Source organism: Apium graveolens, chromosome 2, assembly GCF_009905375.1.
Source record: "Apium graveolens cultivar Ventura chromosome 2, ASM990537v1, whole genome shotgun sequence".
Lineage (NCBI taxonomy): Eukaryota > Viridiplantae > Streptophyta > Magnoliopsida > Apiales > Apiaceae > Apium > Apium graveolens.
In genome coordinates, this window is record NC_133648.1 from 261,179,617 (window position 1) to 261,200,127 (window position 20,511).

Here is a 20,511-nt window from a genome sequence, read left to right on the forward strand (position 1 = left end):
TGTGCTTTATCATTGAGTGTTGAACTGGATTACCTGTCATAGCAATAGCACTTTGATTATCACAGCAAATAGGAATTTTAAAATATGTTAACCCATAATCCAGTAATTGATTCTTCATCCAAAGAATCTGTGCACAACAACTTTCTGCAGCAATGTACTCTGCTTCTGCAGTTGATGTGGAAATTGACTTTTGTTTCTGGCTAAACCAAGAAACCAATCTGCCTCCAGGAAATTGGCAGCTTCAACTTGTGCTTTTCCTGTCAATTTTGCAACCTGCAAAATCTGCATCTCTGTGATCAGTAATATCTACTGATTTACCAGTATCCTTATCCAGTTTTGTTGCAGTGGCCATGGGATTGGATGCACTTGAACAATCTTGCATTCCAAATTTCTTCAGCAAGTTTCTGGTGTATTTGTTTTGACAAATAAAAGTGCCTTCTTCATTCTGATTGACTTGAAGGCCCAGAAAATAGCTAAGTTCTCCCATCATACTCATTTGATATCTTGACTGCATCAGTTTGGCAAACTTCTTGCAAAGTCTGTCATTTGTAGAACCAAAGATGATATCATCAACATATATCTGAACCAAAAGTAGGTCCTTTCCATGGTTGAGGTAGAACAGTGTTTTGTCTATAGTTCCTCTGTTAAATCCACTTTCCAGAAGAAACTGAGCTAAAGTCTCATACCATGCTCTTGGAGCTTGCTTAAGGCCATAAAGTTCTTTATCAAGCCTGTAGACATGATTTGGATATTTGGGATCTACAAAGCCAGGAGGTTGTTCAACATATACTTCCTCTTCTAATTCTCCATTGAGAAAAGCACTTTTCACATCCATTTGAAAGACAGTAAACTTTTTATGAGCAGCATAAGCCAAAAATATCCTTATGGCTTCCAATCTAGCAACTGGTGCAAATGTTTCATCATAATCAATTCCCTCCTGTTGAGAATATCCTTTTGCAACCAACCTTGCTTTATTCCTTGTAATTATGCCATCACTATCAGTTTTGTTTCTGAACACCCATTTTGTACCAACAACAGATCTGTTCTTTGGTCTTGGCACTAGGGTCCAGACTTTGTTTCTTTCAAATTCATTTAACTCTTCCTGCATTGCTTGCACCCAATCAACATCTTGAAGAGCTTCTTCCACTTTCTTTGGTTCAGTCTGAGAAAGAAAAGAATTATAAAGACATTCACTTGAAGTAGTTGTTCTAGTTCTGACACCTGCATCAGGATTTCCAATTATTAAATCATGTGTATGTGATTTAGTCCACTTCCTTGCAGATGGAAGGTTTTTTCTAGAACTGGATGCTCCCCTGTGATCCATGCTATCTTCATTAACATTTTTTGATGCTCCCCCTGAAAGTATGCTCTCCGAATTGGATTCTTCAGAATTTAAATTTTCAGAATTATTAGAACTTGGCTTATTAGAACTTGATGAATCAGAACTTGATGAATCAGAACTTGAAGAGCCAGTTATATGTTTTAATGCTTCTTGAGATGTGGTTATATCTTCAGTATGCTCCCCCTACACAGGTGCATTTTCCTTTGGCGTAGTCACCATAGTTTCAATAACATCAGAGTTTAATCCATCAGAGTTTGCTGTATCAGAATTTAGACTGTCAGGATTTTTAGTATCAGAATTTAAGTCTTCATTTTCGAATCTCAGCTGATCATGATCATAGAAATCTTCAAGTCCAGTAATCTTCTTATCATCAAAGGAGACATTGATTGATTCCATGACAACTCTTGTTCTTAAATTGTAGACTCTGAAGGCTTTTGTGGAAAGTGGATATCCAACAAAAATTCCTTCATCAGCTTTTAAATCAAATTTAGATAGCTGTTCAGGATGAGTCTTAAGAACAAAACACTTGCATCCAAATACATGAAAATACTTCAGATTTGGCTTCTTTTTCTTCACCATCTCATATGGTGTCTTTCCATGCTTGTTAATGAGTGTTGCATTTTGAGTAAAACAAGCAGTCTGTACAGCTTCAGCCCAAAAATAGGTTGGAAGCTTTGCTTCATCAAGCATAGTTCGTACAGCTTCAATAAGAGTTCTATTCTTTCTTTCAACAACTCCATTTTGCTGTGGAGTTTCAGGAACAGAAAATTCCTGCTTGATTCCATGGTTTTTGTAGAACTCTTCCATTATCAAATTCTTGAACTCAGTGCCATTATCACTTCTTATTTTCTTCACAAAATCTTTGTCCAATTTATCCAGTTGCTTGACATGATCAATTATGATAGATGAAGTTACACTTTTTGTGTGCAAGAAATACACCCCTGTGTATCTGGTGAACTCATCCACTATGACCATAACATATTTCTTCTTTGCAATAGACATGACATTTACTGGACCAAATAGATCAACATGTAGTAGGTGATAAGGCTCAAGAATTGATGATTCAGTCTTGCTCTTGAAAGAAGATTTTCTTTGTTTAGCCTTCTGACATGAATCACAAAGGCCATCAGGAGCAAATACTGACTTTGGCAATCCTCTCACAAGATCTTTCTTGACTAATTCATTTATATTGTTGAAATTTAAATGATAGAGTTTCTTGTGCTAGTTCCAGCTTTCTTCAATTGATGCTCTACTCATCAGACAGATTGCAGAACCATCAGTACTTGTTGAAAGCTTGGCTTCATAAATGTTACCATGCCTGTATCCTTTCAGAACAACTTTTCCTTTAGATTTACTTACAACTTCACAGTGTTCTTCAAAGAAATCCACATGATAACCTCTGTCACAGATTTGACTAACACTTAGCAGATTGTGTTTAAGTCCTGAGACCAGAGCTACTTCTTTAATGATGACATTCCCAAGATTGATATTGCCATATCCCAATGTTTTTCTAATGTTGCCATCTCCATAAGAAACACTTGGGCCAGCCTTCTCCACAAAGTCTGATAATAGGGCTTTATTTCCAGTCATATGTCCTGAACATCCACTGTCCAGAACTAGGATGTTTTTCATGTTGCCCTGCAATCACAAAGACCACTAATGATTAGATTTAAGGACCCAGACTTGCTTGGATCCTTTGGCCTTATTAAGTTTGTTAACATTTGCAGCGGTTTTAGCATCAGAGTTTATGTTAAAAATTTTCTTATCAGAATTTACACTATCAGACTTTGAATCAGAACTTACACAAGAAGGAACAGACTTATAATCATTGCTTTTATTCACACCTTCCTTTCCATTCCTATTTTTCCTAGGTAATTTTACCTTGTTTGCATTCCTAACATCTTTTAGCTTATGCTTAAGCTGCTTCTTAGTCATTAAGCCTACGTTTACTTCAGTTGTCTTTTCCTGTTTTAGTTTGTCAGAAGTTAATTCCTTTTTAACTTCTGATTTCTCAGTATCAGACTTTACAGCTACAAACTTAACAGGTTTTAACTTTGGCTTTTGTTTAACAACTATAGGCTTAATATCTACAGTTCCTTTATCATTCTAATCATCTCCATAACCTAAGCCCTCTTTCCAGTTTCCACTACTTAACAAATTCTGAGTTGTTCTGCCAGAGTTAGTCCAAGTCCTGATAATCTCTCTTTCCTTTTCTAACTCGGCTTTTAGAGATTCAATCATTTTAAGTACTTCATCCCTAACATAGAAAGCATCATCTCTATCTTTCTGAGTTTGATGGAACATGACTAACTCTTTTTCTAAATAATCATTCCTCTTTTTACAAGCAAGATTTTCAGAAGTTAATCTTTCACATGTTAAAGTTTGATCTCTATAGCTAATGAACATGGTTTTAAGATATCTTCTAAACTCATTAATATCATCAGTATGAAAGGCATAACTAGTTTGAGCTACCTTTAACTCAGCAGCTTCAGGACTGCTATCAGCATTTGCCATATCAGCATTTGCCATCAAGGCATAGTTTTCCTCACTTTCAGAATCTGAAGTGTCTGTCCAGCTTTTCTTCTTTGTGACAAGAGCCTTGCCTTTGTCACTCTTCACTTTCTTGCAATCAGGAGATATGTGGCCTTTCTCACCACAATTGTAGCATTTGACATTTGTGTAGTCTCCTATGTCAGACTTCCCTCCCCTGCCTTCAGATTTTCTGAAATTCTTCTTATCAGAACTTGCACCTTTCCTGGAAAACTTCTTTCCCTTCCTGAACTTCCTGTATGCAATCCTTGTGATTCCTTTTACCATAAGAGCACACGACTTCATCATCTCTTCATCAGCATCCATCTCAGGTGAGCTTTCAGTTTCTGAGTCACCATCACTATCAGAACTTGATGACTCAGTATCAGACTTTGTAAAGAGCGCTTTACCCTTGCTTTTCCTTGAGGTAGCTGCCTTGGGAGATTCTTCTTCAGCCTTAAGAGCAACTGTCCTTGACTTTCCTCCTTTCCTCTTGCTTCTTTGTTCCATCTCAAGTTCATGAGTCTTGAGCATCCCATAGATTTCATCAAGAGTTGTTTCTTCAAGACTATAGTTGTCTCTTATGATTGTGGCCTTCAAATCCCAGTTTTCAGGAAGAGCTAACAGGAATTTAAGGTTTGAATCTTCAAGATCATACTCCTTATCAACCAGTGATAAATCATTCAAGAGTTTGACAAATCTATCATATAAATCAGTCAATGACTCATTAGCCTTTGAGTCAAAGTGTTCATACTCTTGAGTGAGTATTGTCTTCCTTTTCTTCTTAATTGAATCAGTTCCCTGGCATCCTGTTTCCAAGGCATCCCATATCTCCTTTGTAGTTTTACAGTTTATTACCCTGTTTGACATTACATTATCAATGGCACTATACAGCAAGTGTCGTACCTTAGCATCCTTAGCAATTGATGCGATATCTTCAGCAGTGTAATCACTCTTCTCTTTTGGTACAGACTTTACTGCTTCACCTGCAACTGCAACAACGAGTTTTGTTGGATTGTGAGGTCCTTCCTTGATTCTATCAAGATATTCTGGATCTGTAGCTTCCAGAAACATAGTCATCCTCACCTTCCATATGGGATATTAAGATAGTTTCAATATGGGAACTCTAATAGCCTCATATCGACTATGGATTTGTGTTTTTGGAGGTTCTTCAGTTTTGGTGGGCTTAGTTGGAGTTTCTACTTCAGACATGATTATTTTTGGATCTTAAACTGTTTGTGTGTTAACAGATCGGCTCTGATACCACTTGTTAGGTCACACACACTGTAGAAGGGGGTTAAATACAGTGTATAGCACAATCAAATCGAATTCAAATAACACAAGTAACAGAAAACAGACTTTATTCAAAGCAATAAACTCTGTTACAATATAGAACTATCCTCTCTCAGTGATGAACAAATATCACGAGAGCTGCTAGGGTTACAATGAATAATATTCTCGATGATGATAACACTTATAGTGTAAACCCTATGTCTGTGTTTATATATCACACAGTTACAAGATAATCGCTAATTGATATGGAATATAATTCTGCTTCCTAAAATATATCAATCAGATATCTTTTCTTCCAAGTATTCTATTCTTCATAGAATTCCTTCTGCATGCATATCTCTTCTTACGTTTGTCTCGATCTTCTTTTCTTTCAATTGGCCGCCTTCCTTATCTGAACATTTCCTTAAGTCCTGATATTATCTCCTGATAAATATCTCCTGAACCTTAAGTACTGATGACTTAAGTTCTGACTTCAGTATAAGTGCTGATTTCAGTTAAGTACTGATTTGTCCTGTTTAAGTAAGATCTGAAAACTAAACATAAATCATATTAGTCATGATATTATCAAATATATCTAACAACAGTCCCGGGAAATTCACCGGAAAGGTGAATCGGAAAAAGAAAGAAGCACGACGGCTACAAGAGGATGAGAAAAATAGGAGAAAAGACGATGACACGGAAGAAATTAAGGGTAATAGTGAGTGGAAGAGACCGAGATTGCCAGAAAGAGAGAGAGGTAATCGAGAGAGGAGAGGGTGTGCGAGAGAGATGGGGGGTCACAGGGGTGAGGTTTTTGTTTTGTTTTAGTTTTTTTTATTCCAATCAACAATCACTACATCTCAAAACATTGCCACACTGAGTTTATGTTGTGCCACGTAGCAACTGAATAATTATAAGCCCCCTACCATCCACCTTTTGTCCCGCATTTTCCAATTTTACGTATAAAACGCTCAGTTAAATAAAATTGAAAAACTCTCAAACTATTTTTAAAATTCTCAAAACAATTAGAAATTTATAAAATAAAATTTTCAATTTTTTAGAGCATTTTTGAATCGCGCATCAGACCCGCATTTAAGGATTTAACGAATGAACGCGCGGGTGAATTTAATCCCAAAATTTCTAAAATAATTTTAAAATTCTTGAAATATTCCAAACTTAATAATATATGAGTTTCATAATTTTTAAAACTCTTCTGGATTTAATCCTTAATTTACACTTAAATATAATCAGAAAATCATACAGAGCTAAATAATTGATGAAATGTTGATTTCTAAATTTTATAGAATCTCAAAAATAATTATTGAAATTATAGAATCGTAAAAACCATTTTAGAGAAAATCCAAATATTTATGCAAATAAATTTGCATTAAATCCACTTTTAAAAGTGAAAATAAATCAGTATAGCTCGATAATTAATTACGCAAATAACCATGTACATCATAATTCACACATAACTAATAATAAACAACACACGGCTGTCAAAACCAATACACATATTTTATTTAATTAATTATTCAATAATTAGACTCTTAAAATAATACAAAATATACGAGTCGTTATATCCTTCCCCCCTGAAAAAGATTCTGTCCTCAGAATCTTAACTAATGAAACCCATGAGGATATTTATCAAGCATATCTGACTCTAACTCCCAAGTAGACTCTTCTACTCGAGGACTTATTCAAAGCGTACTTACTATAGATATAAACTCATTCTTGAGGCCCCGCTTTTTATGATATATGTTCTAGTTGGTTCGTACACCCTGTCTTGATTCAAATCGAGGATATCTTCTTTTTAGAATAAAAGTATAAAACATACTATGAGTATGCTGCAGCTATGGCAACAACGTTGACTCATAGGCGATTTTACCTATTTTTCTCAGTATCTCAACTGCTATTTCTACCCTTCATATCCTTTCGATACAGGTCCGCATTCTTTCGCTATCTATTCTGAACTGCTTTAATTCTTTTCCAAACCAATACCACTACGTCCTGTGTGCTGAATTAACTTAGGACTTGACAACTTCTTCTTCTCCCACTTCATCTTAATTAAGTGGGGACCCACACTTATGTCCATACTAGGCTTTGTAGGATGGTAATCCTATATGAGCATGATAATCATTATTACAGAACTCTATCAATGACAAAGGATCATCCCGGTTTTCCCTTAAAATTTAAAACACATATTCTCAACATATCTTATATTGTCTGAATCGGCTTCTCACTTTGACCCTTCGTTTAAGGATGATAGGCGGTACCCATTTTCAACTTAGTTTCCAAACATTCGAACACATCTTACTCATTTCCATCAGTCAAGGCTGGAAAGTAATCCTGTATATTCACTTCTTATCACCTTCAGGTATTTGAACTTCAACTTTCACTCTTTCCAATTCTTTTATTAACTCATCAATGATCTTAATTACATTCAATCCTTTCCTTATGCACAAAGCATCTGTTACTACACCAGCTTTGCTGAAGTGGTTGTTAATGGAATAATCAGAATCTTTTGTTAATTTCAGCAAAAATTCATACTTGAAAACTTAACGTATAGTTGCTTCCCTTCTAATATTCGTAGGGAAATCCTTAGGCGTTCTACATGGACTTTTTAAATCTTTGAATAGCTGAGGATGTTATCAATAAATACAATTTTCTTATCCAAGTATTCCTTATACACCACATTCTTTAAATCCTTAGAGACGACTGATACACTTGTTACTCCACATAATATCACCAGAACTTGCAATGCTCCTAACTCGTTCTAATCGCAGTCTTTGATATGTACTTAGGATGGATCTTAAGTCAACTTCGAGCAATAACACGCTCCTTAAATTAGGTCATATAAGTAATCAATTTTATATAGGGGTTACTTATTCTTATTCGTCATCTTATTAAATTTCCGATAATCGATACATAATCTCATAATTTCATGCCTCTTCTCCAATAACTTCTGCAATTGCCTAACTAATTCTTTCATTCCACTAGCCATACAGAATGGAGTCTTTGACACTGGTTTGATTCAGATTACTATATCAATGAGAAATTCTATCTCATAATCTAGGATAATCTTAGTAATTCATCTGGAGAGACTCCGAACATTCATTTACTACTCAAATTTCTTCTAGTTTAAGTACTTTTTTCTCATTATCTCTATATATGGTGGATCTACCTTATATCCTTGGCTTATTAACTCCTTTTCTCGCATGATTTGAAGAACTTCTTATCTTGCTTCTGTCCTTAGAAACTTACCTTATTAATAGCTTCCGTACACTTTACAATTCGCTTCTTCTAAAAATCACTCCTTGCCTTATGACAGGACAACTAACCCGTTCCTAAAATCACACCGAACTCTTCTAGCTCGAAGGGTGTCAGATTAGCTGAAAAGAATACTCATGGATTCTAATTGAAAGTTAAGACATAGGTGACTCACTAGAAGTCCATCTTGATTGACCACTTTTATGGTTAAAAGCTCGGCTAAGTCTTCTAATATCAAATCCATTTTACTCACACATTGCTTTGGTATAAAAGGCTTAGACGCTTCTGAATCAAATAAAACTTTAACAGGTATGGAGTTGAGAGAAAATGCACCTGCAACTACGTCCGAGTCCTAGGCATTTGATCTCTTAGTCACTTTGAAGGTTCTGGCTCTGGCTCTGCTGGATACTTCCCCTGGGATGTGGTTCCTTGAGTAGCTGTTCCACAGATCCTCGCAATATGCCCAACCTTTCCACAATTGTAACAAGTAACTCCTGGATTTTCTGGCTTGCACTCTGATGCATAATGACCCCTATGACCACATTTGAAACATTGAACATCCTTTTTGTACGAACCACTATGTCTCCTACCACATGACTTACAATCCCCTGCCGATTTGACTGATTGGATTGGAGTGGAGGCAATTGAGGTAGCACTAGGCCTAGCTTGAAAGGAACTCTGTCTCCTGAATCTTTTACTCCTATTTCGGCCAAACCGATTCTGAATCTCCTGACTGGATATTCCTTGATCTGCCTCGTTGATAACACATTCAGACTTCCTTTTCTTATCACCCTCTTCCTTAATGGCCAACTTCTGATCACTTTCAATTACCAGGGTGGCCTGAACTACAGAAGAATATGTATTGAGTTGCAATGTCACAACTCCGCTGCGGATTTCAGGCTTCAACCTTTGTTGAAACCTTCTTACCTTTTGGATCTCCGTACTTACATTCTCAGGAACTAATCGGGCCAATTCTGTAAACTTGGCCTCATACTCCAACACACTTTTTTCACCTTGTTTCAGTCCTAGAAACTCGACTTCCAACTGATTCCTTAGACAATCGGGAAAATACTTTTCCAAGAACAATTCTGTAAATCTCGTCCAAGAAACAGGGCCTTCTCCTTCCAATGCACGAGTGGATTCCCACCAATAATTTGCTTCATTCTTAAGAAAGTAGCTCGCATAATCTGTCTTAAGATCATCACTTACTTGCGTGAGGGTAAATGCCTTTTCCATTTCCTTAAGCCAACTTCTGGAAATAACAGGGTCCACTTCGCCCTTAAACGTTGGGGGCTTAACAGACTGAAAGGATTTAAAACTAGTAGCTTGGGTTGGCTCTCTTTGTTGATGTTGCTGAATCTGTTGGATTACCTACAACTGTTGTTGTTGCTGCTGGCGCAATAAATCTAGAATTTCATTTATAGCTGGACCCTCCGTAAAACTACTATTATTTTCTTTAGACTGGGTAGCTTTCTTGGGTGGTATTTTCCTGAAATATAGCAGGGAATTTATTCAAAAATATAACTAGAATGCACAACAGAAAATATCACCGTTCAAACGGTGCACCTGTGTCAGGAAAGTGCTGCCCAATCAAAGTACCCACTTCTTTATTATCAGGATCCATTTATAAAAGATATCTACATTAAAAACACCAACAACCATGGCAACAATAACAGTAGTAGAATCAACAACAGTACAGGAAAACCCAAACTATAAAGAAACTGTAACAACCCAAATCCGGGGTCAAGATTTGGTGTCACTAACAATCTTTACAGAAAATAAAAGAATATTCAATTAACCCCTTGAATCCGGATCATTTACAGGTTATGGTATGAAACAAGAATCTAACCTTTTACAACTCATAATAACTAGACTACAAGTGTAAATACCTTTGAACCAATGCTCTTGTCATATTCTTCCAATATCTTCAATCTCTCGCAACGGAAATTTCTCTAACTTTTGCTGTCTATCAAGGCTATTCACTTTTATCCATATCTGTTTCTGGCAGAAATAAGAATTTACAAAGCAAGAGTGAGCCAAAAATGCCCAGCAAGTATATAATTTGAGTTGCAAATATTAGTAACAAAGGAAAATTCCCGGACAAAATTTCAAAAAAATTTTAAACGGTTTTAATTATTTGAGTGAGTAAGCGAATAAATGTTGGTTGTCACCAGCCTTTAACTAAAATCCAAAAATGACAAGCGATTCTCCGATTCATCTCCTGAGTCAAGGTTTTGTCCGATATTGGAATCATAAAACCTTTCGAGAGAGAATGCCGTTAATGGCGATCAACAACAAATTAGACTGGACACTAGTTCACATCTATATTCTGCTGATCAGTATAATGTAGATCTATATCTCCTATATAGATCCAGTCGGGTCCCCAGGCACTACGGCCCATCTCGAGGCACCAGTCATAACCCGGTCCTCAGGATTAAGTAAAACTCAATCCCCAAAATATCACTATCCAGCCCGTAGAGTGTTTTGATGTCAAATCATTTTGAATTTAAAACATCCCCATTCAGGGTTCGTAAATAACCCGAAAGAATGGGTATTTGCTCAAGAGAGCAATCGAATTATAGGAACAAGAATAAAAGAACATGCATAATATGAGTAATTGCAGCGAAATGTAAAACATTTAACTATTCTGAACTTATAATATGAATGAATAAATAATTGCAGTAATTTAAAAGAAAAATCAGGAATACTTGCAGTATTTAAAAGAAAAATCCAGAATACTTGCCTCAATAGGCTTTAATTGCTATTACAAGTAGACATTGGTTCGACTTGGATGCTCGGCTTTATCGTCACACTACTATCATATTCTGGATACGATCCCAACATTCAGACCTTCAGTTGGAACTTCGTTGATCTCGACGTCTAATCACTAGATCGTTTCTAGTCCGATGTCAAATCTCGGGTTTTTAGTCTAAAACCTACAGGGTTGAAATACCCTAATTCAGATAACCGTTTAAGCTTAACATCAAATCGTTATCCTCTTCTACCCATACGATTTCATAATCGAATTCATATTTATATATATTATCGAAATACACATAGCAATTATGAAATCGGTTCGGTATTTAATTTCGGAAAATACGTATATTTGTCATTTTGAAAAATAGGATAATCGATTATTCTCAAAATATCTTGTCACATCACATAAATTGGTTTCATAAAGTTCAATTATATCCTCATTCGACGTTTCCGATAATTACAGGTTACGTTTCCGTAATTTCGGAATTAATTTTTCCCGAAAATCGGGCAGCGTTTCCTTTATTTATCGGGCTGCCCGTCGAATCATTTCGACGTCAAATCACAACCACAACACAATCCACAATCCAATAAACAATCCCAACCATCGATATAAATTTAATTATTATGTACTGTTATTCGTATTTTATTTTTTATTTCATTTCAAAATTTATTTCACAAACTCATCGCCGACGGTGATAAAATTCGCGGGTTTCCGTTTATTATGGACATCCGACACGAATTCCATCGATTAATTATTAAGAATTTTCCATACGAATTTATTTTATTTCACGAATCCTTAATCAATAAATTCCTGCAGAATTAAATCAACAAAAATTCCATCAGAAATAATCAAGCCGAAGCACAGAACCACAGAACATAGTCACAATCGCGGCCACGCGCCGCCATGCCTCTCGGAACTTCCGAGAGGCGGCAACACAGAAACAAGGAACATATACCCAGATACATATCTATATATGCATATAAATAATCCAGAAAACAGGGCAAAACGAAAGCCACACAGTCACACACGCGCCAATGCGCCACCGTGCGTAGCGGCACCAATACCCATCAACACACACACGAAATGCACGCACACAAACACACACACACATACTTAGACGCACACACACACATCACGTACACGCACATATGTAAATCGAGACAACCGAAAAGATCGCCGGAATCAAGCCAGAAAAACTCACAGGACTAGTAGGGAAACAAGATAAAGAGAGGGAGAAAGAAACAACTGAATAGTTGATTGAGATATGGAGAAAGAGAGTCGAGAGACTTAAGAGAGAGACACAGAGCTTTAGAGAGAGATGAGAGCCAAGAGATTAGAGCAGAGGCGACAGCAATGGAGAAGAAGGGGGGGTTTGTTAAATCAATTTTTTTTATTTCTTTATTTTATTTCCGTTGCTATCCGGTCTCGTTCCTCAATCGCGAATATATTATTACGTATCGCGTGCAAAACAATTCATCGGAAATATATGCAATGATTCAAGATAATTCTAAATATTTCTCAAAATTCCAAATTATTAAAAATTAATAAAAATAACATTTTTAAGACATTTTTAAATCACAGATCAGACCCGTATTTGGCAATTTAACGAATAAATGTGTAGGTGAATAAAACCAGAAAGTTCCCGAAATAATTTTGAAATTCTTAAAATATTCCAAATTTATTAAAATAAAATTTCATGATTTTTGAAATATTTTGGAATCAAATATTGAGTTTACAAATAAATGGAATCAGAAAATCATTTAAAGATAATTAATAAATAAAATATTGATTCCTAAGTTTTATAAACTCCTAAAAATAATAAATAAAATTGTAAAACAACAAAAATAATTTTAGGAGCAATTTTAGCATTTATAAGAATAAATTTCAATAAAATCATTTTAAAAATGATTTAAGTTCACACAACTCGATAATTAATCATAAAATTAACCTTTGCATCCAACAAATCACAAACAATAAATAATACATATCACATAGCTGACCGAATCATCACACATTTGATTTGTTTAATAATCCGGTAAATACATTTACCTTTTGGGTCCGAAAATAGGTTACTTAGCCGCTAAGTAACTGAAAAGACAATACGATTTTAATACCAGAATTGGATAATTATCAAAACAGAGTTTCCTATAAAATACTTTATACGAAATTAAGGTGATAATGTCTCGCCTTTTGATAATATAGACTCTTATTGATATATAAAATGATTTGCGTATCAAAAATTTCATACTAGACTCGTACAGGTCAAACCGTACCCCGGATCGAAAAATCAAAACACGGAAAGTGTTCAGAATTATCAGATTAGGTTAGGAAGGAGTTTTTGGAAGAGTTTCGGGTTGTAAAAACGTAAAAACGATTGAAGTAGGACGATTTCTGATTCAAAAAAATTAATTTCATAATTATGTAAGATAATCATTATTAATTCTATAAATCCTTATAATATCATGTGGTAATCCAAAAATTACCAGAAAAATACCAAAATTATCTACATTTAATTCTGGTTAATTAAAAATTAAAATATCTTATTTTTATCAGAAATAAACATCCAAATATTAATATCAATTATCAAATAATTCACCAAAATTCACATAAATCACATCATAATTATTTATTGATAAAAATAAATACATAATATTTCCCAGGCGTTACATCCTTCCCCCCTTAAAAGGAGTCTGTCCTCAGAATCACGGTAAGGAACATACACTGATACATCTCGAGTATCTTACTTAAAAGTTTCCAAAACTCATCATTTTCATCACTACTCAACAGTCCTATGCCAATATCAACATCCATCAGTTGCTCATGCAACCTAATTCAAATTTCCATTCCGTATATATCTATAGGGCTAAATTATTCTTCATGGTCATACACACATGAATGTTTTATGATCTTGCTATACCTGTGACAACAAGACCGACTCATTCACAATCGTTTTATCTATCTCACTATTTCAAAAGACTAACTTAATTTACACTAACCTTCTTTTCTTTCCAATTCTAATAGTTCCTGTTCATGAAATTTCTATTTTCATTGACTGTTCTACTCTACTTTTCATGTCTCCTTCTGTTCGGTTAAATTGACCTATGATCGTTTCCAATCGTATTCGAGAATCTTTAATCAATCTCTTGCATTTTCTGTTCGTCTGCACCCGATGTCCTGTGCTCATGACGTCTGATGCTTCGAAATGTTCTACATCTATTCAAAAGCTAAAAAGAAAAATCTCGGCAATTGCATTTACTCATCACTTGGTAGCATACTTCTATTTCTTTTCAATCACTATCAAGTAAATTCATCAAGTGAGAATCTGCTATTATCTGAAAGGAAATATTAATTTGGAACGAAATGAATCATAACTTTATTCAAAACCCAGTCTTTTGGTACTAATACTCATTTTATTGTCCTATCAAATTAGATATCAATACAAACTTTGATGCTCACAACGTTTCATACTGAAGTCAACATCAATCATCTGCATTAATACCACCTTTGATATCTAACAACAAAGTAAGTATCAGTATAACCTAGAAGACGGATCAAAACCTATTCTTCATTTTCCAACTTTTTCAATTCTTTTAACCATTTCCCCACAATCTTAATGGTATTCACTCTTTTCTTTCTATTTGAAACATTTGTTCCTAAATGGACCTTTCCTATTTGGTATTTAATCACACACTGGAGCTCATAATCAATTATACCCAGAATTCATATCTTTGAAGCTAAGAATGCAGCTGCTATTTTCCAACTCTTCCCAAGCATATCTTCAGGCGTTCAACTTGGTCTTCTTTAGTCCTTGAATGAGGATGTTAACAATAAACACAATCACACCACCCCAATACTCCTGGTACATTGTGTTCACTTGATCTTCAAACTTACAATTTCTGATAATCGACGCATAACTTCCTACCTCCATTCTTTTTTCTTTTTTTTCCATAATCGCTTTTGCGCACAACGCAAAATACTCTTTATTTCATTATTCTTTCATTCCACATTTTTGAAGTTTTCCTTCACTTATTATTTCATCCCTATTGATTTATACGACACAGGCTTTTGATATTAGCTTGACTCTGTGCAATAACCGACGAGAAATTCTTACCTCATTCCCTGAGGTAACCTTGGTAAATCATTCGTTCGAACCTGCGGGACTTCACTTTAATTTGAAATAATTCCGACATGAAATTCATTACAACGCTCTTTTTCAGGAGTTCGCCATTAATACCTTCATTTAATCATTCCTGTTTATGCGCATTTTTGGAACGAATTCCTATCTCCAACTATCGACATTTCACCTCATTCTCCTAATAGTTCTGGCACAACCGACGTTGCCAATTGCATATTTTCTGGATTATTTTATAAAATTTCTTTATCATCCTTTTGATTCCACTTCTTGTCTTGATTAGTTCTTCATTCTCATTATTCATTACCTTTTTCATACATAACGAATTTCTTTTTCTTAGTAATATTACTCTGTTTATTATTGGATAAGTCATTCCTGCAGTTCATACTAGAATGAAGGCTTTTATTGTACTATTTAAATTCTTACTAACAGAGTTATCGTATTTCCTCGGTAGTTATTTTCTTAGCCTTGATTAACTCATCACGGATTGCGTATTTGAATTCACCTCGTTGGTCAACATCTCTTTTCCTTGAGTTCACATGCGGACTTCATCAGTTTCCGTCTTACCTTAAATGCTTGAATTTGCGAGCTTTCCGCTATTTTACAGCAGCTTTCATTCAACTGCCGTTCAAAAGAAGTGTACATTCGAATTTTCCATTAATTCGTCATTCGATATGGGTATATATCCAAGTTCTTCCTGAAACGCTATTGCAGATGATATACTCCCTTTGCTTTATCCTGAACCCTCAGTTCTTTAAAAATATTCTTCTTACTAGCGTGTACCAGTAACTTCCTGTTCCTCTTATTTATCGAAAAGTGCGTATTATTCTGAATCAAACCTTGCACCTGTTTGCAGTAACATCACGCTAATTGTACTAAGCTTTCAATTTACATTCACGCCATTACATTTTCCAAATTTCTTATCTCTTTAATTTCGGATATGGAAATCATGTTAGAGCTTGACTCAATCTAATTGGAATTGATCTTCATTTAACTAACCATTAGTTGGTAAAGTTGATCAATTAACTCCTTTAACTGATCACTTAAACCAAGTGCTGACTAGCTAACTGGAATCAAAGACCAATCATATAAAGTCAGTTCGGTCATAACAACTTTCTCAAGAACAAAATTTTTATTTATATCCCGATCCCAAATCATGTGTCTTTCTCGTAAAAGATTGAGAGCAATAAAAAAGAATCAAATCGCCGAGATCGCAATTATTTTGAGTACTGACGAGAACGACAATATACTTCTTTGTCCTTAACTATAGGGTAATTTCTGAAAATTTGGGCAGCACTTCCCCCTACACCATTGACTACCAGTCGGACTCAAGCCGACACCATCAATCAACCAAATCATCCATAATCATATCTACCCACTTTCATCAACCAAAATCATCAATTCCCATAATTCACCATTGATCAGCATTTGACTGACATATCATATATCTTTTAAAATGAGACTTAAGGTCTTAAATTAACAAAGATTAATATAACCACTCCCTTTCCAGTTCTTTCAGAATCTTACAAAATTTTATTAGTGAACTTTAAAATTTGTCTCGTTTCTCAAAATTTTATTTCGCGAGTATCTTAACTTATTTCTTGTTGTTACCAATTGTGTACAGTTACTTTTAAGAATTATGCCGCATCCTTCCACTAATCACAACAATCATTTATCTTGGACGATACACATTCAATTTCATTAACTAATCTGTTTATCTTTTAATAATCACGCCCGATTTTCATTACTATCGTCGCACTCTGGTGGAAACTTAATCGTTATATCGTTATTTCTTAAAAGGTTTCACAGTCGAGTCACCATTACTTCATCTCCACTTATGGTTTCGCATCAAACTTTCGTCACTGACCCAGGTATGAGCATTGAATTCACCATCACTTATTTATGCAAGTTAGAGAACTTCACCTCTTCTTAAAGAACACGTTCGAAGTTTGATTACATTTAAGATTTCTCCCATCTTGAATCTTCACGACAAATATCTTCCCACGACAAAGGGATGCTTCACGTAGTAATTGCATGTCTGAATCATTGTTCAGAATTTCTTTAATCTTTGATTGTCGGCCCGATACTCGTTTACAGCGTCTGATGCACACAGCTTTGCTTCCTTATTTTGTAACTAATTTATTCGTTACGATTCACTAACGATTTTATTTTTCATCGAAATCTTCTGATTTGAAGTGCATCGTGTTAACATACTCTACTGTACTGATGCGATCCTCGTAACACGAACAACTGTCTGATTTGAGATCCTTGCCATGACCACATTGTTGGTGTATCCATTCTTCCTTGCTTGCAAATGTCCATCATTTAGCGACTTGCAATCACATTCTCCTTTGACACGTATTTCTACCTGTCGCACGAAACTATTCTATTTCTTTTGTAATCGTTAACGAACAGACTCGATGCAAGAGGAGAGTTTGTGAACATGATTTTGATTGAAAAACGGAATAAGGAATAAAAATGCAACAACCAATTGAAAGAATTTGCAACTCAAAAAATTTGAAGGAAGAAAAATGAGTGAAGAATGAGACAACCATATTCATATTCAAGACGGCCAGTCTTTCATACTATATGGAATACAGCACATGATTAGGTGGTATCCCACCCGACTCTTTGTCATTTCAACAAAGCGTCATATCACAATACTGTTTGTCTCAATCAGGAATCAAGAATTTGAGAAGAGAAACAATTCAGAAGGAATACAAGAATTTTTCTTTCGTTTTCGTCTCATAAAATTTATCAACGGAAGAAGCTCTTACGTATTCAAAACTCGAGAAGAACATATGATATCGTATTTGTAAATGATTAACATTGTAGATCACCATTGGTCACCGTCCACGCTCCTTTTACATATGCCTCCAGGGATCATTCGGATGAGAGATTCACCGTTTAGGTCACGTTATAACTTCGGATTGTCTTCTGGAAATACCTCCATATTCAAAGCTTTAATAATTCGATCATATCGCGTCCTTTTAAAGTTTACAATCATTGCTTCCAGTCGCATTTAAGAATTAAGAAAACATATGCTATTGTATTAGAAGAAAGGATGTCAGTGTCGATCACTTTCCGTGCTTCGCCTACATCTGCCTTCAGGATCGTTCGGATACCGGTTTACAATTTAAGTCACATCATTGCTTCGAAATTATGTCTGGAAATGCCTTTACACCAAATGCTTCAATAATTTGATCTTAATCGTGTCATTCCAAAATTTAAAATCACGGCTTCAGATTTCATCCATGTCACGTAAAATATCCATCGATCACACAACGCCTCAATTCCGTTGATAAAATATGATTCCTCTTCCATCATCTAGAAGATTCTGCCATTTCCTTCAATCACCCTTCGTTCGTTCGAATCACAAATCTTGTTAAATTTTAATAATTACATAAATTTGGGGTAAATAATATTTTAATATGTTGATTCAATTATTGATTTTATTAAACAACATTTACTTTCATTTTTCACAGCAAACCTTAAACCTTCTCCCTGCTGGGGTTTATTTGACCTTTAGAATTAACAACACTGAGCCTAATTCTATTCTTCTTTTTAGGTCATTTTCTGTTTATAATAACAAGAATATAAATATTAATTTGAAAACCAATATGTAAAACTCATTTTATGCCAAAAATCTTCTGAAAGTTGATTAAAAAATCCCTTCCGGAATCTCATTTTAAAATTTTGGAAATCAAATATTTGGTCGTCATTACTATATAAGTTACTTGCTATTTTCCTGATTACCAATGAAATGTCTAATTAAAAGAATGTCCATATAAGGATCTCTTCACTTTGGTACCTCTTCCACATTTCCTTGGATTCAGCTCGCACTGATTAATCACCGAAACTTCATTCACCGTCGTAAATCATTTTATTCGCAATTCTTATCGCAACGCTGACATTTAATACTATCTTTAATGTTGGATTTTAATCGCAGCAGGCATGGTAAAACACTTTTACACATACAAAATCCAAATAAAAGCATATAAATCGTGGTAAAAACATATGGATTGATTACTAACCTTTAATAGCGATCCAAAAGCAACGATCAGAGATCCTTAGCAGCTGCTCCTCAAACGTGAAGCACTCCACCGGTATCCACCAAGAAAACGACGTTAAAGAGGAGGTGGAGAGAATTAGGTTTTATAAAATTTTGGGGTTAGAATAAAAATAGGGTTTATAATAGTATATTTATAGGCAAATTTTTCAGCTAAAATTTTCCCATAAAATATTATTATTATTAACCCATTTATTATTCTTATTAATAATTAAAATACCTTTTAATTATTAATCCTTTTTCTAAACACTTTAGAAATAATTCTCTCTCTTGATTTAATTTCCAAAAATTAAATTCTTAATTAATAATATTAAAAACTTTTCTTAATTAATTTATAATCAAATAAATCTCATTTAATCAATTATTAAATTTGCCAATTAATTATTTATTTCATAAATAAATAATTATCAGCCATTATTAATTAATTCCTCCACCATTAAATCATTCTCTTTTTATGGTATGACCCTGTAGGTTCAATATTAAGCCGGTAGTAGAAATAAATAATAATAAAACTATTTTATCATTATTTATATAAATTCTCTAATTTATTAAATATGATTAATTAATTAATCATATTTATTCTACATCGTGAGGGATACTTCTCAGCATATCGCGACTATCCGGATAATACGAATTCACAGCTTAGAATACCAAGAACTTATTCAGTGAATAGTTACCGTACAATAAACTCCTTCTTCCCTACAATGTCCCGATTAAATATAAGGCATGGATCTCGTGTCAAGCCTATCTAATTTAATCCCTTGCTTACCATTTACTATGCTTAGTTCTATGCAAATTAGAAACTCCTTTCTAATTTCATTCACTCTGGACAGAGATTCCTGAACTAGCATAAGTGGATCAGCCTTCAACATTCGCTTCCTTCACTGGAAGGGGTAGATCCTTTATTGATCATACACTATCTTCGTGTACAAATTCCTATACCCAGTAGAGCCCTAATAATTGTCCCTGAAGACTAAGAACTAAACCAAAGCATAGTTCAGTGTACACAAGATGACTATGATGACCTCAAGTCTAAGGATACTTGTACAACTATCACTATGTGAACAACTGCTGACACGTGAGTGAACTCCATCAGTTGTTCAGCTGTGCGAGTCATGTTCAGTGAACTTATTCTATAA